Raw genomic sequence first — 25,206 nt, 5'->3', positions numbered from 1 at the left:
AGTAGCACTGACCGTAGGAAATTGCACTCCCAAATCTGATCGGCTGCTTTATGTTGCATGTAGAGCTGCTGCCAAAAGGTGTACCTGCGGTCTCCAGGGACCATGCAAGAGCACATTATTGCCACATCTTCAGAGACACAGGCAGCCTTTCTCCCAGCTCAAACATGTGAGTGGGTCACCCACCTGGTACCAAGGTAAGGGATATTTCAAAGCAGCTGGAAAGGAACTTGAAAGGGGAGAAGAAAAAACCAGTTACTGTGATCTATGTCAGAGCCAACGTGGGAAAGAACGGAGGAGGTCCAGCTGAGGGAGTATCAGGAGCTAGGAGCTAACTGAAAAGAGCGCCTCAAAGGTGGCAATCTTGGGATTATTACCCAAGCCACGTTCTAATTGGCATAGATCAGGAAAGTAAACACGCGGCTGAGCGGTGTGGGAAGGAGGGGTTCCAGTTCGTGGAACATTGGCACCAGTACTGGGAGAGGAAGGAGCTGTGCCGCTGGGACCAAGGTCTGAGCGGAAAGGATAATTAGGACTGACTTTAAACTAGTGAAGGGATGTGGAGAGACCAGGTGGAAATAATAACCTTAATACAAGAAAAAGCATAAGAGCAAGGTCAGAGTACAGCAAGAGAGAACGATAATAAATACTCAGGAACAGGAAAGCTTATAGGAAGTAATAAATTCCTTGAAAATAAAGCAGGAGCAATGAAAAATGAGAGATTAAATTGCCTGTATAGCAATGTAAAGGGCATCAGCAACAAATCGGGGATTTGGAGACAATAATTAGAAGTGAGGAAATAGATTTAAAAGGAATAACGGAAACAAGGCTATGGACAGGACAGGATTGGCAGTGAATGTATTTAGAAATGATGGCAGAAGGAGGAGGTGGGATAGCTGTGCTAATCAAAACAATGACAGGAGCAAGAAAAATATAACTAAGATATAGAAACAGAATCCATATGGATTGAGATAAAGGATAGGAAGGGATCAGTCATACTATTAGCAGCATTCTACAAACCAGCAAACAGTGGAAAGGAAGTGGAGGGAAAAATATGTAGGCAAATCTATTAAATGAATTAAATAAAATCATAATTTTGAGGAGGTTGGAAAAGATAACACTGTTCTCTTTGGAACAGAGAAGGCGAAGAGGTGACCTCATCGAGGTTGATGATGACTAGGGGTTTTGATAGATAGATTGATAAAGGCTGTTCCCTATGGCGAATGAGTGAATAACCAAGTTTCATAGATTTAAAATTATTGCCAAAAGATGTGGCGGGGGCATGAGGAGAAATTTTTTCACTCAGTTTTCGGGATCTGGAACACTAACTGAACTGAAAGCTGATTCCACAAATAATTTTTAAAAAGGGAGTTGGATAGGTACTCGAGGATGAAGGTTACGGAAACAAGCGGGAGTGTGGAACTAAGCACGACTGTTCTTTCAAAGAGCCAGCACAGGCACGAATGGCCTCGTTCTGTGCTAAGTTTGTATAATTTTATAAAGATAGATTTCAACTATCCTCAAATAAACTGGCAGAGAGAGGGGGTGAAAGGGATGGCATTTTTTTTATAGTGTACAAGACTCCTTAACCAACCTCATTGAATTCTTTAAAGCAACAGCTCTTTTTTGCTCTCCAAGTTAGGGAAGGGGGTTAAATTAAGAGCTGAGAAACTTTAACTTGCTAGTACTTATTAAATTAATAACTTAAACTAAATAAAATAATCAAAGAATAAACCTAAAATATCGATTAAATAAAATCTTTAACTAATTAATTAATAAATAAATCAAACAAGGTTAGAGATGACAGGGCAGGTGGTGTGTCGTAACTGCAGCATGTGGGAGTCTGGAGAGCATCGCGATCCCGAGCAACCACCTCTGCAGTAAGTGTCTGCAACTGAAGGAATTTCGGCTCAGAATTGTTGAGCTGGCGTACGAGCTGCAGACATTGCGATGCATCAGGGAGGGGGAAGAGTTACCTGGACATTTTGTTCCAGGAGGCAGTTACACCCTTTACGTTAAGTAGTACTTTAGAGTTCATCAGTGGACTGGGACAGGAGGGTGTGGCTGCGAGTCAGGAAGGTATGGGGACCCAGGATGTAGTGATGGAGGAGCCTCAGCCCTGGACCTTGTCCAACAGGTACGAGGTACTTTCTACCTGTATTCATGAGGAAAAGAACTGCAGGGAGGATGGGCAAACTGAACATGGCACTGTGGTACGGGGGTGGGGGTGAGGGGAAGAGAAGGAAAGACTGTGGTAGTAGTAGGGTACAGTATAGTCAGGGGAATAGATACTGTTCTCTGCAGCCCCAAAAGAGAGTCCCGAAGGCTGTGTTGCCTGCCCGGTGTCAGGGTTAAGGATATCTTCTCATGGCTGGAGAAGAACTGGGAGGGGGAGGATCCAGTTGTCATGGTCCATGTAGGAACCAACGACATTGTTAGTTCTACCTATGAGGTTCTGCTGAGGGAGCTAGAGTCTAAATTAATAAGCAGAACAACAAGGGTAATAATCTGTGGATTACTACTGGAGCCACGTGCAAATTGGCATAGGGTCAAGCAGATCAGAGAGTTAAGGCGTGGTTTAAAGAATGGTGTGGGAAACAGGGGTTTCAATTCATGGGGCACTGGCACTAGCACTGGGAAAAGAGGGAGCTGTTCCATCGAGACGGGCTCCACTTAAACCGGGCTGGGACCAACATCTGGTGAATCGAATAACTGGGGCTGTAGAGAGGGATTTAAACTAAAATAGCCAGAGGGGGGGGGGGGGGGGGGGGGGGGGGGGAGTGGTCAGATGAGGGGAAATTTAGAAATTTAAAGAGAAAGGTCAGGGCAATAGAGCAGTGTAGCGATTTGTGTACAAATAAGCAGAGTGTGACAGGAAGGGACAGAGAGTTTAACGGTGGCAGTGCAGCAAAGAATAAGGTCAAAGCAGGGAATAATGGTAAAAAATTTAAATTAAAGGCACTTTATCTGAATGCACGAAACATTCATAACAAGATAGACTAACTAGTGGCACAAATAGGGATTAGTGGGTTTGATCTAATAGCCATTACAGAGACATGGTTGCAAGGTGGCCACGGTTGGGAACTAAATGTTCCAGGGTACTTGACATTTCGAAAAGACAGGCAGAATGGAAAAGGAGGGGGAGTAGCTCTGATAATAAAGGATGACATAAGGGCAGTAGTGAGAAAGGATCTTGGCTCAGAAGATCTAGAATCAGTATGGGTGGAGACAAGGAATAACAAGGGGTAGAAAACATTGGTAGGAGTAGTATATAGGCCCCCTAACAGTAGCTGCACCATTGGACAGAATATTAATCAAGAAATAGTAGGAGCTTGCAACAAAGATAATGCAATAATCTTGGGGGACTTTAATCTTCATATAGATTGGACAAATCAAATCTGTAGGACGAGTTCCTGGAATGCATTCAGGACAGTTTCCTAGAACAATGTGTCATGGAACCAGTGAACAGGCTATTTTAGATCTTGTACTGTGTAATGAGACAGGGTTAACTAGCAATCTCATAGTAAAGGAGTGAGAGTGATCATAATATGATAGAATTTCACATTCATTTTGAGAGTGACTTGCCTAAGTCCGAAACTAGAGTCTTAAAGTTAAATAAAAGCAATTACAGAGGTATGAGGGCTAAGGTAGATTGGAAAAATAGATTAAAAGGTATGGCAGTAGATAAGCAATATTTCATAATTCTCAACAAAAATACATTCCATTGAGAAACAAAAACTCCATGGGAAAAATGATCCAACCATGGCCAACTAAAGAAGTTAAGGATAGCATTAGCATTAGATTGAAAGAAGCAGCTTATAATGTTGCAAAGCATAATAGTAAGCCTGAGGATTGGGAGAGTTTCTGAAACCTGCAAAGGCTGACCAAAAAATTGATAAAAAGGGAAAAAATAGAATGAGAGAAAACTAGCAAGAAATATAAAAGCAGATTGTAAGAGCTTCTACAAGTATGTAAAAAGGAAGAGTAGCATAAGTAAACGTTGGTCCCTTAGAGGCTGAGACAGGAGAAATGATTATGGGGAATAAGGAAATGGCTGAAACGTTAAACAAATATTTTGTATCTGTCTTCACAGTAGATGACACAAAAAGCATACCAAAAATGGTGGGGAACCAGGGGTCGAATGAGGGTGAGGAACTTAATGTAATTAATATAAGTAGAGAAACTAAAGGGACTAAAAGCCGACAAATCCCCTGGACCTGACAGCCTACATCCTAGGGTTCTAAAAAAAGTGGCAGAAGAGATAGTGGATGCACTGGTTTTGATCTTCCAAAGGTCCCTATATTCTAGAAGGTCCCACCAAATTGGAAGGTCGCAAATGTAACACCGCTATTGAAGAAAGGAGGGAGAGAAAAAACAGGGAACTACAGGCCAGTTAGCTTGACATCAGTCGTTGGGAAAATGCTGGAATCCATTGTTAAGGAAGTGGTATCAAGTCACTTAGAAAATCATAACATGATTAGGCAGAGTCAACATGGTTTTATGAAAGGGAAATCGTGTTTGATAAATTTATTAGAGTTTTTTGAGGATGTAGCTAGCAGGGTAGATTAAAGGGGCACCAGTGGATGGAGTATATTTGGATTTCCAAAAGGCATTCGATAAGGTGCCACATAAAAGGTTATTACACAAGATTAGGGCTCAGGGGGTTGGGGGTAATTTAGTAACATGGATAGAGGGTTGGTTAACGGACAGAAAACAGAGAGTAGGGATAAACGGATCTTTTTCAGGTTGGCAAGCTGTAACTAGTGGGGTGCCGCAAGGATCAGTGTTGGGGCCTCAGCTATTTACAATCTATATTAATGACCTAGATGAAGGGACCATTTAAGACTGAGATGAGGAGGAATTTCTTCACTCAGAGGGTTGTGAATCTTTAGAATTCTCTGCCCCAGAGAGCTGTGAATATTCAAGACTGAGATAGATAGATTTTTGAACTCTAGGGGAATCAAGGGATATGGAGATCGGGCGGAAAAGTGGAGTTGAGGTCGATGATCAGCCATGATCTTATTGAATGGCAGAGCAGGCTCAAGGGGCCGTATGGCCTACTCCTGCTCTTACTTATTTAAAAAGTACTTGGATATAAGAACATGTGATGAGGGTTTCTGCCTCTCCCACCCTTTCAGGCAATGAGTTCCAGGCCCCACCACCCTCTGGGGGGAAAAATGTCCCCCTCAACTCCCCTCTAATCCTTCTACCAATTACTTTAAATCTATGCCCCCTGGTTATTGGCCTCTCTAAGGGAAATAGGTCCTTCCTATCCACTCTATCTAGGCCCTTCTTAATTTTATACACCTCAGGGCAGCACAGTGGCATAGTGGTTAGCACTGTTGCCTCACAGCGCCAGGGACCCGGGTTCGAATCCGGCCTCGGGTGACTGTCTGTGTGGAGTTTGCACATTCTCCCCCTGTTTGCATGGGTTTTCTCCGGGTGCTCTGGTTTCCTCCCACAGTCCAAAGATGTGCGGGTTAGGTTGATTGGCTATGATAAAAATTGACCCTTCGTGTTAGGGGGATTAAATACGTGGGGTTACGGGGATAGGGTGGGATATGTGTCGGTGCAGGCTCGATGGGCCGAAATGGCCTCTATCTGTACTGTGAGGTTTCTGTGATTCTGTGAATCAGGTCTCCCCTCAGCCTCCTCTGTGCCAAAGAAAACAACCCCAGCCTATCCAATCTTTCCTCATAGCTAAAATTCCGCAGTCCTGGCAACATCTTCGTAAATCTCCTCTGTGCCCTCTCTATTGCAATCACATCTTTCCTGTAATGTGGTGACCAGAACTGTATGCAGTATTCTAGCTGTGGCCTAACTAGTGTTTTATATAGTTCAAACATAACTTCCCTGCTCTTATATTCTAAGCCTCGGCTAATAAAGGCAAGCATTCCGTATGCCTTCTTAACCATCTTCTCTACCGGTCCTGCTACCTTCAGGGATCTGTGGACATGCACTCCAAGGTTTCTGTTCCTCACACTTCTCAGCATCCTACCATTTACTGTGTATTCCCTTGCCATGTTAGCCCTCCCCAAACGCATTACCTCACACTTCTCCAGAGTGAATACCATTTGCCACTTTTCTGCCCACCTGAACAGTCCATTGATCTCTTCCTGCAGTCTACAGCTTTCTTCCTCACCATCAACCACATGGCCATTTTTTTGTATCATCTGCAAACTTCTTAATCATGCCCCCTACATTAAAGTCTAAATCATTGATGTGTATAACAAAAAAGCAAGGGACCTAGTACTGAGCCCTGCAGAACCCCACTTGAAACAGCCTTCCAGGTACAAAAGCATCCGTCTACCATTTCCCTTTGCTGCCTGCCACTGAGCCAATTTTGGATTTAACTTGTCACATTCCCTTGGATCCCATGGGTTTTTATTTCTCTGACCAGTCTGCCATGTGGGACCTTGTCAAAAGCCTTGCTAAAATGTATGTAGACTACATCAAATGTGCTACCCTCATCGACCTCCTTGTTCCTAAAAAAATTCAATCAAGTTAGTCAGACACAACCTTCCCTTAACAAATCCATGCTGACTGTCCTTGATTAATCTATGCCTTTCTATAAATGACGATTAATACTGTCCTTCAGAATTTTTTCCAATAATTTGCCCACCACCGAGGTTAGGCTGACTGGCCTGTAATTACTCAGTCTATCTATTTCTCCCTTTTTAAACAATGACACATGTTAGCAGTCTTTCGGCACCACACTTGTAGCCAGAGAGGATTGGAAAATGATGATCAGAGCCTCCACTATTTACTTCCTTGCCTTTAACAGCCTAGGATACATTTCATTCAGGCCTGTTGATTTATCTTTCAATGATACTAAACCCCTGAATACTTCCTCTCTCACTATGTTTATCTCATCTAATATTTCCATGCTCCTCTTCCTTAACTACAAAGTCTGCATCATCGTGAAGACAGACCCATACCCACACCTTCCGCCTCCACACACAAGCTTCTCAAAAAGGCCCTACTCTGTTATCCTCTTGCTCTTTATGTACTTATAAAACATCTTTTGGATTTTCCTTGCCAATATTTTTTCATGTCCTCTCTTTGCTTTCCTAATTTACTTTTTAATTTCATCCCTGCTCTTTCTATACACCTCCAGGCTTTCTGTAGTATTTAACTCTTGACATCTGACATAAGCTTCAATTTTCTCCCCCCAACCCCCCCTCTTACCCTGTATACCACTTGACATCCGGGGTCTCTAGATTTTGGAGTCCCACTCTTTTTTTCTTTGCAAGAACATATTTGCACTGAACCCTCACTAGCTCCTCCATGAATGCCTCACACTGCTCGGACACTGATTTACCTTCAAGTAGTTGTTTCCAGTCAACATTTGCCAAGTCACATCTCAGCTTAGTAAAACTGGTCTTTCCTCAGTCGAGAACTTTTACTCCTGGTCTATTTTCCATAACTACGCTAAATCTAACTGAATTATAATCACTAGCACCAAAATGCTCTCCCTCGGATGCCCCTCCATCTGTGCAGCTTCATTCCCTAAAGAGATTAGCATAAGAGATTGGCATGTAAAGTTAAGGCACATGGGATTGGGGGCAAGGTATTGACTTGGATAGGGAACTGGTTGGCAGACAGAAAGCAAAGAGTTGGAATAAACGGGTCTTTTTCTGAGTGGCAGGCAGTGACTAGTTGGGTACTGCAGGGATCAGTCCTTGGACCCCAGCTATTCACAATATATATTAATGATCTGGACGAGGGAACTAGATGTAATATCTCCAAGTTTGCAGACAACACAAAGCTGGGTGGGCATGTGTGCTGTGAGGAGGATGTCGAGAAACTCCAGTATGATTTGGACAGGTTGGGTGATTGGGCAGAAGCATGGCAGATACAATATAATGTGGATAAATGCGACTTTGGTGTCAAAAACAAGAAGGCAGATTATTATCTGAATGGCAATAGATTGGGAGAAAGGGAAGTGCAACGAGACCTGGGCATCCTTGTGCACCAGTCGCTCAAGGTAAGCATGCAGATGCAGCAGGCGGTTAAGAAGGCAAATGGTATGTTGGCCTTCGTAGTGAGAGGGTTTGAGTACAGGAACAAGGATGTCTTGCTGCAGTTGTACAGGGCCTTGGTGAGACCACATCTTGAGTATTGTGTGCAGTTTTGGTTGCCTGATCTGCGGAAGGATGTCCTTGCCATGGAAGGAGTGCAGCGAAGATTCACCAGGCTGATACCTGGGATGGCATGAATGACGTATAAGGAGAGATTGGGTCAATTGGGCATGTACTCGCTGGAATTTAGAAGAATGAAAGGGGATCTCATTGAAACTTATAAAATTCTAGCAGGACTAGACAGACTAGATGCAGGAAGGATGTTCCCGATGGTCGGGGAGTCCAGAACCTGGGGTCACAGTCTAAGGATAAGGGGTAAGCCATTTAGGACAGAGATGAGGAGGAATTTCTTCACCCAGAGAGTGGTGAACCTGTGGAATTCTCTACCAAAGAAGGCAGTAGCGGCCAATTCATTAAATATATTCAAGAAGGAGTTAGATATATTTCTTAAGGCTAAAGGAATCAAGGCATCTGGAGAGAAGGCAGAAACAGGGTACTGAATTTGGATGATCAGCCATGATCTCATTGAATGGCGGAGCAGGCTCGAGGGGCTGAATGGCCTACTCCTGCACCTATTTTTTATGTTTCTATGTTTAAAACTAAGTCCAGAACTGCCCCCGTTTCTTGTTGGGCTTGAAACGTACTGGCTAAAAAAGTTCTCCTGAATGCATTTTAAGAATTCTGTGCCCTCTAATTTGTAGAGGAATAGAAATATCAGGGAGGTAATGTTAATTTATATAGACCCTTAGTTAGACCACACCATTTTAACAGTAGATGGGAACCTAAAAATAAACCAAATGAGGAACTTAATTGGATTTAATACAAGTAAAATCGGTGGTAATGGAGAAAATAATGGGACTGAAGAAACAAATCTCCAGGACCTGGTTTCCCATTCCAGAGTGTTAAGAGAAATAGGTGAGGAAATTGCAAATGAGTGAAGTTAACTCCCCAAAGTTCTCTAGATAGTTGTGGGAGAGCTGCTGGAATTTATCATCAGGGACAGAAGGACTGAGCACTTGACAAGTACAAGCTGATCACCATATGTATCAATGACTTGGATGAAGGAAGAGAGTTGCATATCCAAGTTTGCAGATGACACTGAGTTAGGAGGGACAGTAAGTGGCGTAGGTGGGAGCAGGAAGTTACAAAGGGACATAGGCTGATTGAGTGAGTGGGTAAAACTGTGGCAGCTGGAGTTCAAGGTGGGGAAAAGTGAGGTCATCCATCTTGGCACCAAAAAAGACAAAAATCAGAATATTTTCTAAATGGCGAGAGACTAGGAACTGTGGATGAGCAAAGGGATTTGGGTGTCCATGTACACAAATCACTGAAAGCTTGTGCACATGCACAAAAAGTAATCATAAAGGCTGATGGAATGTTGGCCTTTATTTCAAGGGAGCTGGAATACAAAGCGGAAGAAACGATGCTTCAGTGTACAGGGCCTTGGTCAGACCCCATCTGGACACTGCGTTCAGTTCTGGTCACTGCACCTCAGGTAGGATGTATTGGCCTTGGAGGAGCGTGGATTGTTCTCCATTCATTCTCAGGAGGTAGGTGTCACTGGCAAGGCTGGCATTTTGTTGCCCATCCGTAGTTGTCCAGAGAAGCTGATGTTGGGTCTTCGGTTTGCTACAACGATGTGGCTTGCTCGGCCATTTCAGAGGTCAGTCAAGAGTTAACCACACTGCATGGGACTGGAGTCACATAGGCAATATATTTAGAAATGATGGCAGAAGGAGGAGGTGGGATAGCTGTGCTAATCAAAACAATGACAGGAGCAAGAAAAATATAACTAAGATATAGAAACAGAATCCATATGGATTGAGATAAAGGATAGGACGGGATCAGTCACGCTATTAGCACATACTACAAACCAGCAAACAGTGGAAAGGAAGTGGAGGGAGAAATATGTAGGCAAATCTATTAAATTAATTAAATAAAATCATAATTTTGAGGAGGTTAGAAAAGATAACACTGTTTTCCTTGGAACAGAGAAGGCGAAGAGGTGACCTCATCGAGGTTGATGATGACGACGAGGGGTTTTGATAGATAGATTGATAAAGGCTGTTCCCTCTGGTGAATGATTGAATAACCAAGTTTCATAGATTTAAAATCATTACCAAAAGATCTAGCGGGGACATGAGGAGAAATGTTTTCACTCAGTTTTTGGGATCTGGAACGCTCCCCCTGAAGTGGAAGCTGATTCCATAAATAATTTTTAAAAAGGGAGTTGGATAGGTACTCGAGGATGAAGGTTACGGAAACAAGCGGGAGTGTGGAACTAAGCACGACTGTTCTTTCAAAGAGCCAGCACAGGCACGAATGGCCTCGTTCTGTGCTGTTTCTATGATTTTATAAAGATAGATTTCAACTATCCTCAAACAAACTGGCAGAGAGAGGGGGTGAAAGGAATGGAAATTTTTATACAGTGTACAAGACTCCTTAACCAGCCTCATTGAATTCTTTAAAGCAACAGAAAGAGTAGACAAGGGCACTGTAATGGATGTGGTGTACATGGACTTTCAGAAGGATGTTGTTAAGGTGCCACACAAAAGACTCATCACAATGGATTGAAAAACCACAACAAAACAGACACCCATTCCTTGGAAGGTGAGAACCTGAATGGGGTAGAGGAGCAAGGGAATCTGGGAAAACAGATACATAATTCGTTAAAAGTAGCAACACACGTTGATAAGGCCATAAAGATTACAAAGTACTGGAATCATAGAAATTTACAGCTCAGGAGACCATTCGGCCCACTGTGTCTGTGCCAACCGAAAAAGAGCTCTCCAGCATAATCCCACTTTCCAGCTCCTGGTCTGTAGCCATATACGTTATGACACTTCAAGTGCATATCCAAGTAGTTTTTAAATGCTGTAGGATTCTCAAAATTCCCACATTTCCCAATTTATTAATAAGGTAACCCTGAAGGGAATGGCTTTTGGACTTTATGGCAAAAACTGCAAGGTTAAAGTGGGACCCTGCAGGCAGAATGTCAAGTTCAAAAGCTTAAAACTTGACATGCCTGGGCCTGTGGGAGACAGCTTTGATTTGTTATTTCAAAACCAGACAACTGGAGGAGACAGAACACGCATTCTTCCCTTTAAACAAATCAAATCAAATCAACTTGCACAAACCTAAAGCCCATCAAGACTCTGCATAAATAATCGCTTACAGTTCGAACTAGCTACCAAGCCAGGAAGACACCGATTAACCTTATGCATGACAAACACCCAAGACATTAAAGGCCATTTAGCAACGAGACAACCCCCCCAAAACCAGTTAAGGTGAATGGCTATAATCACCTTAACGAGCCCGCCAAAAGTCGGACAAAGAACTAACCCTGATTTGGCGTGCAGATAACAAACTCAAAAACAATATAACTGTAGGCCCACTGGTAACCAAGAGGACACACACCCTGCATCATCATTCGGAAGCTGACAGGAAGACTCACGCAACATCACGGTGGGGCAGGCTCGACTGAAGACAACAAGGCCACAACCGTAGCCCGACACGAGGACCAACCACGAGCACCGCTGTAACAAAAAGGGCCGGGTAAACCATACCTTCAGATCATTACCACTACACAGGTAATGATCTAGGCCACCGCGACCGAGCTGACACCGAAGACCGCCAACCGAACCCCAACTGCAACAAAACTCAATGACCAGACCACCACCAGAAGAACAAAACCCGAAGTTTTCCACTCTACAAGCTAAGGTACCCAACAAAGACTTTACTCTCCCTATTTCTAACTAAGAAAAGTGGGGACTCGCCAGACAAATCCACAAACGTGCCCAAACCACATCAGTGGACTCCACCCAACTGAAGAACTTTCACAGATTCTAAGACTAGTACCACGTGGAGATGGCAGGCCCCAAAGGATACAAAGAGCAGACCCCAAAAACGCAATCGGCTTAACTGACAGGATTCGAACTGTCAAGAAACCCCTGTTGGTGAGCATGACTCCTGTCCCCTTTTAGCATAATTTAGTTAGATATTGGGGGTGGGACAAGGGTAGGGGGATTATTAATGTGATTTTTCCCTCGTTGTGCAGTGTGTTCCCCATTCCTAATTAAGTGTACTCTTGAATGTCTGTAACTATTCCAGTAATCTAAGTGTAATTTTTCAATGTTATAATTTTATTGTGACTCTAATAAAACAGTTATCTTGCACCAAACCAGTTGTCCACTCCAATTTTGTATCACAGCCTGTACCTAAGTCCAGAGTCTAGAACGAAAAGGGTGTGGGAGCGATTCGAACCGCTCAAAACAGTCAGAGGCAAAGCTGACTCAAAACACCACCCCCTACAATGCAATGAGGATTTCTGCCTCTACCACCCTTTCAGGCAGTGAGTTCCAGACCCCCACCATCCTCTGGGTGAAAAAAAGTCCTCCTCAACTCCCTTCTAATCCTTCTACCAATTACTTTAAATCTAGGCCCCCCGGTTATTGACCTCTCTCTAAGGGAAATAGGTCCTTCCTATCCACTCTGTCTAGGCCACTCATAATTTTATACACCTCAATCACGTCTCCCCTCAGTCTCTCATGTGCCAAAGAAAACAACCCCAGCCTATCCAATCTTTCCTCATAGCTAAAATTCTCCAGTCCTGGCAACATCCTCGTAAATCTCCTCTGCCCCCTCTCTAGTGCAATCACATCTTTCCTGTAATGTGGTGACCAGAACTGTACGCAATACTCTAGCTGTGCCCTAACTAGTGTTTTATACAGTTCAAGCATAACCTCCCTGCTCTTATATTCTAAGCCTCGGCTAATAAAGGCAAGAATCCCATATGCCTTCTTAACCATCTTCTCTACCTGTCCTGCTACCTTCAGGGATCTGTGGACATGCACTCCAAGGTCTTTGTTCACTACTCAGTATCCTACCATATACTGTGTATTCCCTTGCCTTGTTAGCCCTCCCCAAATCCATTACCTCACACTTCTCCAGACTGAATTCCATTTGCCACTTTTCTGCCCACCTGAACAGTCCATTGATCTCTTCCTGCAGTCTACAGCTTTCCTCACCATCAACCACATGGCCATTTTTTTGTATCATCTGCAAACTTCTTAATCATGCCCCCTACATTAAAGTCTAAATCATTTATGTGTATCACAAAAAGCAAGGGACCTAGTACTGAGCCTTGCAAAACCACACTGGAAACAGCCTTCCAGGTACAAAAGCATCCATCAACCATTATCCTTTGCTGCCTGCCACTGAGCCAATTTTGGATTCAACTTGCCACATTCCCTTGGATTCCATGGGATTTTACTTTTCTGATCACTCTGCCTGTGGGACCTTGTCAAAAGCCTTGCTAAAATCCATGTAGACTACATCAAACGCGCTACCCTTATTCTGCCCTTGCAGCGCGTTCCTATGCAGAGCTAGACAGGTAGCTAATAACTTGATATCTTCCCATAAAAATCACAAGGCTTGACTTTTCTTGTAAACTTTACTGAAAAATTCTTATTGTGAAACTGAAATACAATACAGAAATGGAAGCAGAGATTAGTATACAAGCACATAACTGATATGCATACACAAATTTAGGTATGCCTGAGCAACACAGTACATTTGGCATGTAACTTACCAAACACGTGGAAACACAGCTTACTGTGAATATACATTTAGCAAACTGGAAGGCATTCTCTTTAAATTAGCTCTGTACATAGTGCATCAAAATACAAGTTAACCAGCTAGACAGAGAGTGAGCACTTCACGGCTAGCTGTGTAAGTTTGCTTACAAAGAAAAGTTACAAACTAAACATTTTCTGCAAAATATAGTGTACACTAATCATCTATAACATTCTCAAGTACTTACAGGCAAATAGTGTCCAAGGCTGAAGCGTGGCAACAATATAACTTCCCAGACCATGTGTGGATGTAGGTCTGTGATATACAGTAGTTTACTTTACTGCACTTACTGTGCTTTACCGCACTTTACTGCACTTTTACTGCAGTTGCTAGGTACCAAATATCCACTAGGTGGCGGCACACAATGGGAATCGACCCAAATTACTCAAACCCCTGAATTAACTGGAAAACTAACATAAATTCCTAAAGAAAGACAGCACAACCCTCATCAATCTGCTTGATCCTAAAAAAAATTCAATCAAGTTAGTCAGACACAACCTTCCCTTAACAAATCCATGCTGACTGTCCTTGATTAATCTATACCTTTCTAAATGACGATTAATACTGTCCCTCAGAATGTTTTCCAATAATTTGCCCACCACCGAGGTTAGGCTGACTGGCCTGTAATTACTCATCTATCCCTTTCTCCCTTTTTAAACAATGGCACAATGTTAGCAGTCCTCCGGCACCAGAATTGTAGCCAGAGAGGATTGGAAAATGATGGTCAGAGCCTCCACTATTTACTTCCTTGCTTTTAACAGCCTAGGATACATTTCATCCGGGCCTGTTGATTTATCTTTCAAAGATGCTAAACCCCTTAATACTTCCTCTCACTATGTTTATCTCAATTAACATTTCACACTCCTCCTTAACTACAATGTCTGCATCATCCCTCTCCTGTGAAGACAGACACAAAGAATTCATTAAGAACCATACCCACATCTTCTGCCTGCACGCACAAGCTTCTTTTTTGGTCTCAAATAGGCCCTACTCTGTTATCCTCTTGCTCTTTATGTACTTCTGAAACATTTTTGGGATTTTCCTTGCAAATATTTTTTCATGTCCTCTCTTTGCTTTCCTAATTTACTTTTTAATTTCACCCCTGCTCTTTGATATACCTATCAATTCCTCCAATAAAAGGCGAAGAGTTACGAAGGTGACTAAAGGTTTTTATTGACTAAATAACAGAGCCCACTCTCGTGGGTGATCTGCTCCAAGCAGGAGGAATACCAGCCAGTCGCTCACCTTTATACCTGGCCTGGTGGGTGGAGCCAAGGCGGAGTCAGCAGTGGTCATCCCAGGTATAGCAGTGTGGCAAGAGGCGACCTCGCACCGTGATACAATAGTGGTCAGTGATACAGTTATAATGAACAGTGGTGAACAGTGCTAACTACTAACAGTGATACGATAGTGAACGTGGTTTACCACATTCACCCCTTGTTTAGAATTAAGTCCGGCGGGGTGAAGTGTACTACCAATTCTGGTAGGTCAGTCTGTCCGGAGGCTTCGTAAGCCTCTCCGATCGCCGCAGCGGTGGTGTTGCCTTATCCGGTGCTGGTGCCTTATCCGGTGTTGATGCTGGTGTTTGCGTGGTCGGCGAGGGCTCGTGGGGTTCCGGCATGCCGTCTACCTGGACTGAGGTTGGGGGGGGGTGGTGGCGGTGTTTCCGGATCGGCTGAGGGTGCGAGGTCTTGTAGGGAGACAGTGTCCTCCCGCCCGTCTGGGTACGCCACGTAGGCGTACTGGGGGTTGGCGTGCAGGAGGTTCACCCTCTCGACCAGGGGGTCCGTTTTATGGGCCCTCACGTGTTTCCGCAGCCAGACTGGCCCTGGGGCGGTCAGCCAGGTTGGTAGAGTGGTTCCCGTAGTCGACTTCCTGGGGAAAACGAACATTCGTTCATGGGGGGTGGTGTTAGTGGCCGTGCAAAGTAATGACCGGATGGAGTGCAGCACTGTCGGGAGGACTTCTTGCCAGCGGGAGGTTGGGAGGCCCTTAGACTTTAAGGCTAAGAGGACGGCCTTCCATACCGTCGCGTTCTCTCTTTCCACCTGACCGTTACCTCTGGGGTTGTAGCTGGTGGTCCTGCTTGCTGCAATACCTCTCTCTAGGAGGTATTGCCGGAGTTCCTCGCTCATGAAGGAGGAGCCCCGGTCGCTGTGTATATAGTTCGGGAACCCGAACAAGGCGAAGAGGGCATTCAGGCACTTAATGACCGTGCTACTGGTCATGTCGGGGCAGGGGAAGGCAAAGGGGAAACGGGAGTACTCATCAACGATGTTGAGGAAGTACACATTACGGTCAGAGGACGGGAGGGGCCCCTTAAAGTCGATGCTCAGGCGCTCGAAGGGGTGGGTGGCCTTGATCAGGCTTGCTCGGTCCGGCCTATAGAAGTGCGGTTTGCACTCCGCACAGGTCTGGCAGTTCCTGGTCATGGTCCTGACCTCCTCGATGGAGTAGGTCAGGTTGCGGGCCTTAATGAAATGGTAGAGTCTGGTGACTCCGGGGTGGCAGAGCTGGTCGTGGAGGGTCTGAAGCCTATCGATATGCGCGCTGGCGCATGTCATTCGTGAAAGGGCATCAGGGGATTCGTTCAGCTTGCCTGGCCGGTACAAGATCTCATAATCGTAGGTGGAGAGCTCGATTCTCCATCTCAAAATCTTGTCATTCTTGATTTTGCCCTTCAGCTTGTTATTAAACATGAAAGCCACCGAACGCTGGTCGGTGAGGAGGGTAAATCGTTTGCCTGCCAGGTAGTGCCTCCAGCGCCGTACTGCCTCCACGATCACCTGGGCCTCTTTCTCGACCGACGAATGTCGGATCTCGGGGCCCTGTAGGGTCCTTGAGAAGAAGGCCACTGGCCTCCCCTCCTGGTTTAGGGTGGCGGCTAAGGCGAAGTCGGATGCGTCGCTCTCCACCTGGAAGGGGATGGACTCGTCCACTGCGTGCATCGTGGCCTTGGCTATGTCTCCCTTTATGAGGGAGAAGGCCGCGCACGCCTCCTCCGTGAGGGGGAAGGAAGTGGTTTTCAGGAGGGGTCTGGCTTTGTCCGCGTAATTGGGTACCCATTGGGCATAGTAGGCGAAAAGCCCCAGGGTTCTCCTAAGTGCTTTAGGGCAGTGGGGGAGGGGTAGCTCCATGAGGGGGCGCATTCTTTCTGGGTCGGGGCCGATGATTCCGTTCTCCACTACGCAGCCGAGGATGGCAAGGCGCGTGGTGTTAAACACGCATTTCTCCTTATTGTAGATGAGGTTCAGCCGTTGGGCCATACGGAGGAATTTCTCCAGATTCGCGTCATGTTCCTGCCGGTCGTGGCCGCAGATAGTGACGTTATCTAGGTAGGGGAATGTAGCCTGCAGTTCGTTCTGGTCAACCATCTGGTCCATCTCCCTTTGGAAGACCGAGACCCCATTAGTGACACCGAAGGGGACCCTAAGGAAGTGGTATAGGTGCCCATTCGCCTCGAAGGTGGTATACTGGCGGTCCTCAGGGTGGATAGGGAGTTGGTGGTAGGCCGACTTCAGGTCGATGGTCGAGAATACTTTATACTGTGCAATCTGATTGACCATGTCAGATATGCGGGGGAGGGGGTATGCGTCCAGCTGGGTATATCTGTTTATGGTCTGGCTGTAGTCGATGACCAGGCAGTTTTTATCGCCGGTCTTTACGACTACGACCTGGGCACGCCAGGGGCTGCTGCTCCCCTCGATAATGCCCTCTTTCAGGAGGCGCCGCACCTCAGAGCTAATGAAGGCTCTGTCCCCGGCGCTATACCGCCTGCTCTTGGTAGCGACGGGTTTGCAGTCAGGGGTAAGGTTAGCAAACAGAGAGGGTGGCGGGACCTTGAGGGTGGAGAGGCTGCAGGTGTTACGTGGTGGGCGGTTTAACGTTTGCTGGTTGTTGACTGTGAGCGGGGGGAGGGGTCCACCGTATGCTAGGGTTACGCTTTGGAGGTGGGATTGGAAGTCCAGCCCTAGTAGGACGGCAGCGCAGAGATGGGGGAGGACGAGGAGTTTAAAGTTTTTATACTCCGTGCCCTTAACCGACAGGGTCACGACACAGTAGCCGCTGATGTCCGTGGCGTGGGACCTCGATGCCATCGAGATTCGGCTGCGCGTTGGTAGGACAGAGAGGGAGTAGTGGCTCACCGTGTCTGGGTGGATGAAGCTCTCCGTGCTTCCGCTGTCGAACAGGCAGGTCGTGGCGTGGCCGTTCACTTTGATGTCCATCATTGACTTGGACAGATGGTGCGGGCGGGCTTGGTCCAGGGTGACGGAAGCTAGTGTGTAGCTGAGCGAGTCGTTGTCATCTGCGGGCGAGGCGGTCGGGCGTGGTGAGTAAAATGGCGTCTCCCACGAGGTAGGGCAAAATGACGGAGAAGATGGCTGCCCCCATAGCTCACATGAGGCACTATTGGGGTCGGTTGCCTTAATCAAAGATGGCCGCCCCCATGACTCATGTGTGGGGATGCTGGCCTCAGTTGCCCTAAACGAAGATGGCCGCCCCCATAGTTCGCATGCGGCACTGCTGGCCTCTGAGGATCCGCTCCTGCAGGCCTTGGAGAAGTGGCCTTTCTTCAGGCAGGTTTTGCATATGGAGTTCTTGGCTGGGCAGCGCGACCTCGGGTGCTTCTCCTGGCCACAAAAAAAACAGCCGGCGGCCCGATCGCGGATGCCCGATGTCGGGGCCGGTGCCGGGGGTGGCGGGGCCGGTCGGGTCCGGGACGCCGACGCAGAGGTAGGTCCCGGGGGCGGCGCTGGGAAGGGTGCTGTGGTAGGGGTCGGGCCCGAGTCCCAGGGTCGCGAGCAGTACCTGGTGAATGCTTCCTGATCTTGGTGGGCCACTTCCAGGGAGATAGCGAGGGCTTCAGCTTTTTCCATGCTGAGGTCTTTAGCTTCCAGCAGTCTTTGCCGTGAGTACTCGGACCGTAGGCCTTTCAGGAATGCGTCGCGGATATTATCTTCAGTATTTTCGGCTGCCGACACCGATTTAAAGTCACAGTTCCTGGCGAGTGCATATAGCGCCTGTGAGAATTTGGCTACTGATTCTCCTGGCTGTTGCGGCCGTGATCTTTGGAGGTGCCTAGCGTACATGTAGTTTACCGGGGTCCGGTACTTCTGTTTCAGCAGGTTGATGGCGGTCTCGTAGGTAGTCATGTCCTCGATGAGAGTGTATACTCTCGGGCTCAGTTGTGCCTGCAGGACACTTAGTTTGGATGCCTGAGGGACGCTGGATTCTCTCAGGTATGATTCGAAGCAGACCAGCCAGTGTTTAAAGTCTGCGGCTGAGTTTGCTGCTCGTGGGTTCAGGTCCAGGTACGGCGGTCTGAGGGCTCGCAGCCAAGCTGGCTGGTGTGGCTGTGCTCCTGGGAGCTGCGCTGGTGGCTCCTCCGCCGGTTGTGACTCGTTGTCGGACATCATTAAATTTAGTCAATAAAATTGATATACCTATCAATTCCTCCAATAAAAGGCGAAGAGTTACGAAGGTGACTAAAGGTTTTTATTGACTAAATAACAGAGCCCACTCTCGTGGGTGATCCGATCCAAGCAGGAGGAATACCAGCCAATCGCTCACCTTTATACCTGGCCTGGTGGGTGGAGCCAAGGCGGAGTCGGCAGTGGTCATCCCAGGTATAGCAGTGTGGCAAGAGGCGACCTCGTACCGTGATACAATAGTGGTCAGTGATACAGTTATAACGAACAGTGGTGAACAGTGCTAACTACTAACAGTGATACGATAGTGAACGTGGTTTACCACACTCTTTTTATACTCCTCCAGGCTTTCTATAGTACTTAACTCTTGGCATCTGACACAAGCTTCCCTTCTCTACCACCACCATCCCCCCCCCCCACCCCCCCGGCCTTATCTTACCCTGTATGCTACTTCACATCTGGGGTATCTAGATTTTGGAATCCCACCCTTTTTCTTTGTGGGAACATATTTGCTCTGAACCATCACTAGCCTCACACTGCTTGGACACTGATTTATGTTCAAGTTGCTGTTTCCAGTCAACATTTGCTAAGTCACATCTCAGCTAAGTAAAACTGGCCTAAAAAGAAGCTAGAATGGAGAGGATGCAACTATCGGGAAAGACTGAGCAGACTGGGGCTCTTTTCTCTGGAAAAGAGAAGTCTAAAAGGAGCACCAACTAAAGTCTTTAAAACTATGAAGGGCTTCGATCGGGTGGACATGGAGAAACTGTTACCATCTGTGGGGGGAGTCCAGAACGGGGGTGGGCAGGCATAAATATAGTCGCCACTTACTGATCAAATGAAGAGTTTAGGAGGAATGCCTTTACAGTGGTGAGAATGTGGAGCTCACTGCCACATGGAGAGCTTGAAACAGAGAGCATTGATGCATTTAAAGGAGGGCTTAATGCATACAAGGGAGAAGGGAATCGAGGTTTTACAGGAGCAGGGTGGGAAGAGGCTCATGGAGTATATACACAAACCAGTTGGGTCAATTGGCCTGGTCATGTTATATATTCTATGCAATTGTTTGTAGATTCTTCGTAACAGCCTATTAAAAACATAGCATTAATCCATTAAAACACAAACTGCTAGCCTACCAAAAATCTAACCTCTAACAGCAGAGTAAAGAAAATAGCAGAGCAAAATCAGCAGCAGCACAGCAATGTACGCCACAGAAGATACAGCACAGAAAGCGGCCATTTGGCCCAACAGGTCCATGCTCCACACCAGCCTCCTCCCACCCTACTAACATATTCTTCTATTCCTTTCTCCCACATGCACTTATCCAGCTTCCCCTTAAGTGCATCTATGTTCTTTGCCTCAACTCTTGCACTTGGTGATTCAGAGCTTACACTGAAGTTCTCCAAAGCAGCGGAGCTTTGACTGGAATTTGTTAACGATCTGATGGTAAGGGAACATCTTGCGAAAACTGAATGATTGAATTTGATATTAGGTTTGAGGGGGAGAAGGAAGAGTCTCAAACTTCGAAAGGATGAGAAATAAATTGACCACTGTAAACTGGGCAAAGCTGTTAATGGTTAAACCCACAGACAAACCGTGGGAAGTATTACAAGAAGTTTTTGTTACAATACGAAATCAGTACATATCCCTGAAAGACAAAGGCTACACATGTACAGTTAAACAACCACGGTCAACAAATGAGGATCAAGCTCAAAGAAAAAAGCTGCACAAATGCAAGGAAAATTGGAAATCCAGGGAGAGCTATAAAAAGCATCAAATGGATATGAAGAAAGTAATGAGTTGGAAAAACAGCATGAAAAATATGCAAAGGATATCAATGCCAACAGCAAAAGCTTTTATAAATATATTGGAAGAAAGTGGCATGTGGGCCGATTGAAGACAGGTGCAAAAGAGCCTATAATGGATAATAGGGAAACAGACTTATTAAATGAGTACTTTACATCCATTTTAACAGTAGAGGAAGAGGTATCAATGACTTGGATGAAGGAAGAGAGTTGCGTTAGGATAAAATTTGGCTTAGGGGATATAAAGGGGTGGGCCTCAATATTTGACTGGTATAATATGTCTGAAAGGTACCATTCAGTCTTGTTAGGCTGGAAAACAAATGCAAAGCACCATGGGATACTTGGTTATATTAACCCTTTTTAAACTAACATAAATAAATTTAGCTGACCAAAGACATTCTGAAGTGTTGCTTGTAATTACAACTTGGTGGTAACTGTTTAGAAAGAGCCTGTTCTTGGAAGAGATAAGAGTACAAAGGCACAATTAAAGAATCGCAGCAAATAAGGCCTTGAAGAGTAGTCAGCCAGCTGCATAATTCAATGTATTCATCCAGCCATGTCTCTGCTGAAAATACCTTCCCATACTGATAACAAGAGTAAGAGATAGCTCATGAATACAGAAGTTAGAATGAAGCCTCTACAGTCGATAAGCTTCTTACTGACATATCCAGAGGGTACTCGAGTTCAAAGGACAGGCCTAATAGTTGATTGATTAATCATGTAAACCAATGATGCATCAATATTCTCATGTATACACCCCCATTAGTAATAAGTGGGTGTTATCTAATATAAACTGTATAAACTAAGCTGTATTGCCACTTTTTCCCTTGAGAATGATGTCTCTAGCTAAGGGTAGCTGAGATATTCTCCTGTGTGCACTCGTAATAAAACTATTGATCTGGGTAACACCTGAGTCTGTTAGTTCTGTTTTACCTTCCAGATTTTCCTCGCTTACAGCTTGGTGTCAGAAGTGGGATGCTGCCGGACTGCTGATTGATCCTCCACAACAACATACACGGAAGGGTGAGTAGCAATATTCACTCTTAACATGGAGGTCTGCGATGCAGATCGGGTTAGCGGTGGTATAAAGAACAGCGAGTGAAGGAGCAACAGGCTTCATGAGTGGACCAATAGGACGCATTTTAAGGTATTTAGGAACCCAGGTGGGAAAGCGCTAAAGGGTTTAGAAACCCAGGTGGGAAAGCGCTAAAGGGTCTAGAAACCCAGGTGGGAAAGCACGAAAGGGTCTAGAAACCCAGGTGGGAAAGCGCTAAAGGGTCTAGAAACCCAGGTGGGAAAGCGCGAAAGGGTCTAGAACCCCAGGTGGGAAAGCGCTAAAGGGTTTAGAAACCCAGGTGGGAAAGCGCTAATGTTTCTAGAAACCCAGGTGGGAAAGCGCAAAAGGGTCTCGAAACCCAGGTGGGAAAGTGCTAAAGGGTTTAGAAACCCAGGTGGGAAAGCGCTAAAGGGTTTAGAAACCCAGGTGGGAAAGCGCTAAAGGGTCTCGAAACCTAGGTGGGAAAGCGCTAAAGGGTTTAGAAACCCAGGTGGGAAAGCGCTAAAGGGTCTAGAAACCCAGGTGGGAAAGCGCTAAAGGGTCTAGAAACCCAGGTGGGAAAGCGCTAAAGGGTCTAGAAACCCAGGTGGGAAAGCGCTAAAGGGTCTCTCCCACCCCCAACCCCCCTCTTCTCTCCCCCCCCCCCAACCCAATCCCTCTTCTCTCCCCCACATACCCCCTCTTCTCTCCCCCCTCCCCCCTCTACTTTCCCCCCCGACACCCCCTCTTCTCTCCACCCACCCGGCCCCCCTCTTCTCTCCACCCCCCCGACCCCCCTCTTCTCTCCTCCCAACCGCCCCTCTTCTCCCCCCACAACACCCCCTCTTCTCCCGCCCACCCCCTCTTCTCTCCCCCAACCCCCCCCACTTCTCCCCCCCACCCCCGAACACCCCCTACCCCCCAACTCCCCTCTTCTCCCCCCCACCTCCCAATTCTCCACCCCCACCCACCCTCTTCTCCCGCACACCTCCTCCCCGCCAAACCCCCCTCTTCTCCCCCCCCAAACCCCCATCTTCTCCCCCCAACCCCCCCTTCTCCCCCCCAAGCCCCCCTTCTCCTCCCCAACCCCCCTCTTCTCTCCCCATCCCCCCTCTTCTCTCCCCCCAATGCCCTTTTGACTCCCCTCCACCCCCTCTCTTCTCTCCCCCCGACCCCCCCTCTTCTCTCTGCCCCCGACCCCCCTCTTCTCTCCACCGCCCCGACCCCCCTCTTCTCTCCAGCCCCCCCGACACACCCCTCTTCTATCCACCCTCCCGACACCCCCTTCTCTCCACCCCCCCGACCCCCCTTCTCTCCCCCCTCTTCTCTCCCCCCGAACCCCCTCTTCTCTTCCCCTTCTCTCCCCCTCGACCCCCCTTCTCACCCCCCTCTTCTCTCCCCCGCAAACCCCCCTCTTCTCTCCCCCACAAACCACCCTCTTCTCTCCCCCACAACCCTCCCTCTTCTCTCCCACCCCAACCCCCCCTCTTCTCTCCCCCCCAAACACCCCATTTCTCTCCCCCCCAACTCCACCCCTCTTCTCTCCCTCCCCAACCACCCCCCTCTTCTCTCCCACCCCACACCCCCTTCTCTTCCCCCACCTGTCTCTCCCACCTCAGAAGACAAACACGAGACGCAACCAACAGAGTACCCATCGTCATCCAGTACTTCCCCGGAGCGGAGAAACGACGCCATATTCTTTGCAGCCTTCAACATGTCATCGATGATGACGAACACCTCGCTAAGGCCATCCTCACGCCACCACTACTCACCTTCAAACAGCCGCCTAACCTCAAACAGACCATCGTTCTAAGCAAATTACCCAGCTTTCAGGAGAACAGCGACCACAACACCACACAACCCTGCCACGGCAACCTCTGCAAGACATGCCAGATCATCAACACAGATACCATCATCACACATGAGGACATCACCCACTAGGTACATGGTACATACTCATGTGGCTCGGCCAATGTTGTCTACCTCATACGTTGCAGGAAAGGATGCCGCATGGTACATCGGTGAGACCATGCAGACACTGCGACAATGGATGAATGGACACCACACAACAATCGCCAGGCAGGAGTGTTCCCTCCCAGTCAAGGAACACTTCAGCAGTCAAGGACATTCAGCCTCCGATCTTCGGGTAAGCATTCTCCAAGGCGGCCTTCGAGAAACACGACAATGCAAAATCGTCGAGCAGAAACTGATAGCCAAATTCTGCACTCATGAGGACGGCCTCAACCGGGATCTTGGGTTCATGTCATGCTACATGTAACCCCACCTGACGTAGAGTCATCCAGAATCGAGTCATCATTGGCTTGTTCTCTCTACACAGATGCGGCCGAACCTGCTGTGATTTCCAGCAAAAAAAATCTTTTTTTTATTATTGTTCTTTGTTTTTTGTTTTTCATACAGACCCCAGCATCTGCAACATTTGACCCCTGGTGACCCCACCTCATTGTTCTTTGATGTAATGTTTTCCTGACTGACCTGTTTGGACACCATCCACTCCTTTGATTGCTGTGATTATCTCTCTGCCGAGGTGGGATAAAGGGCAGTTAGAAAGATTACCTGTAATCATCTGGCAGTGTTCTGTGACTATATATACTGTGCCTATATGCATCTCTTCACTTCACCTGACGACGGAGCAGCGCTACGAAAGCTTGTGATTTCAAATAAAGCTGTTGGACTATAACCTGATGTTGTGTGACTTCTCACATTTGTCCACTCCAGTCCAACACCGGCATCTCCACATCATGGCTACAATTTTAAAGGGGGTGCAGGAACAGAGACACCTGGGGGTGTGCGTACAAGTCTTCGATGATAGCAGGACAGGTTGAGAAGGCTGTTAAAAAGGTATTGGGAAATCTTTAGCTTTATTAATTGAGGAATAGAGCACAAAAGCAAGGAGGTTATGCCAAACTTTTATAAACCACTGGTTAGGCCTCAGCTGGAGTATTGTGGCCAATTCTGGCACCACACTTTAGGAAGGATGTCAGGGCCTCGGAGAGGGTGCAAAAGAGATTTACTAGAATGGTACCAGGGGTGAAAGACTTCAGTTATATGGAGAGACCAGAGAAACTGGCCTTGTTCTCCTTAGAGCAGAGAAGGTTAAGTGGAGATTTGATGGAGGCGTTCAAAATCTTGAAGTGCTTTGATTGAGTAAATAAGGAGAAACTGTTTCCAGTGGCAGAAGGGTCATTAAGAACCAGAGGCGACAC

The 25,206-nt window shown here is 46.7% G+C and overlaps 1 long non-coding RNA gene across 1 annotated transcript; it reads left to right on the top strand.

Annotated features, from left to right (window-relative positions):
* The first annotated feature begins 15 nt into the window (after positions 1 to 15).
* Positions 16 to 24,679, top strand: LOC147108438 (uncharacterized). Its single transcript, XR_015080718.1, has 3 exons — positions 16 to 194; positions 21,887 to 21,969; positions 24,401 to 24,679. It is a non-coding gene; the product is annotated as an uncharacterized LOC147108438 (long non-coding RNA).
* The last annotated feature ends 527 nt before the right edge of the window (positions 24,680 to 25,206 follow it).

The sequence above is a fragment of the Somniosus microcephalus genome, chromosome 13, assembly GCF_052327205.1.
Source record: "Somniosus microcephalus isolate GS21.2 chromosome 13, FLI_Smic_1.0, whole genome shotgun sequence".
NCBI classification, from domain to species: Eukaryota; Metazoa; Chordata; class Chondrichthyes; order Squaliformes; family Somniosidae; genus Somniosus; species Somniosus microcephalus.
This window is presented reverse-complemented; position numbering and strand designations above follow the sequence as displayed.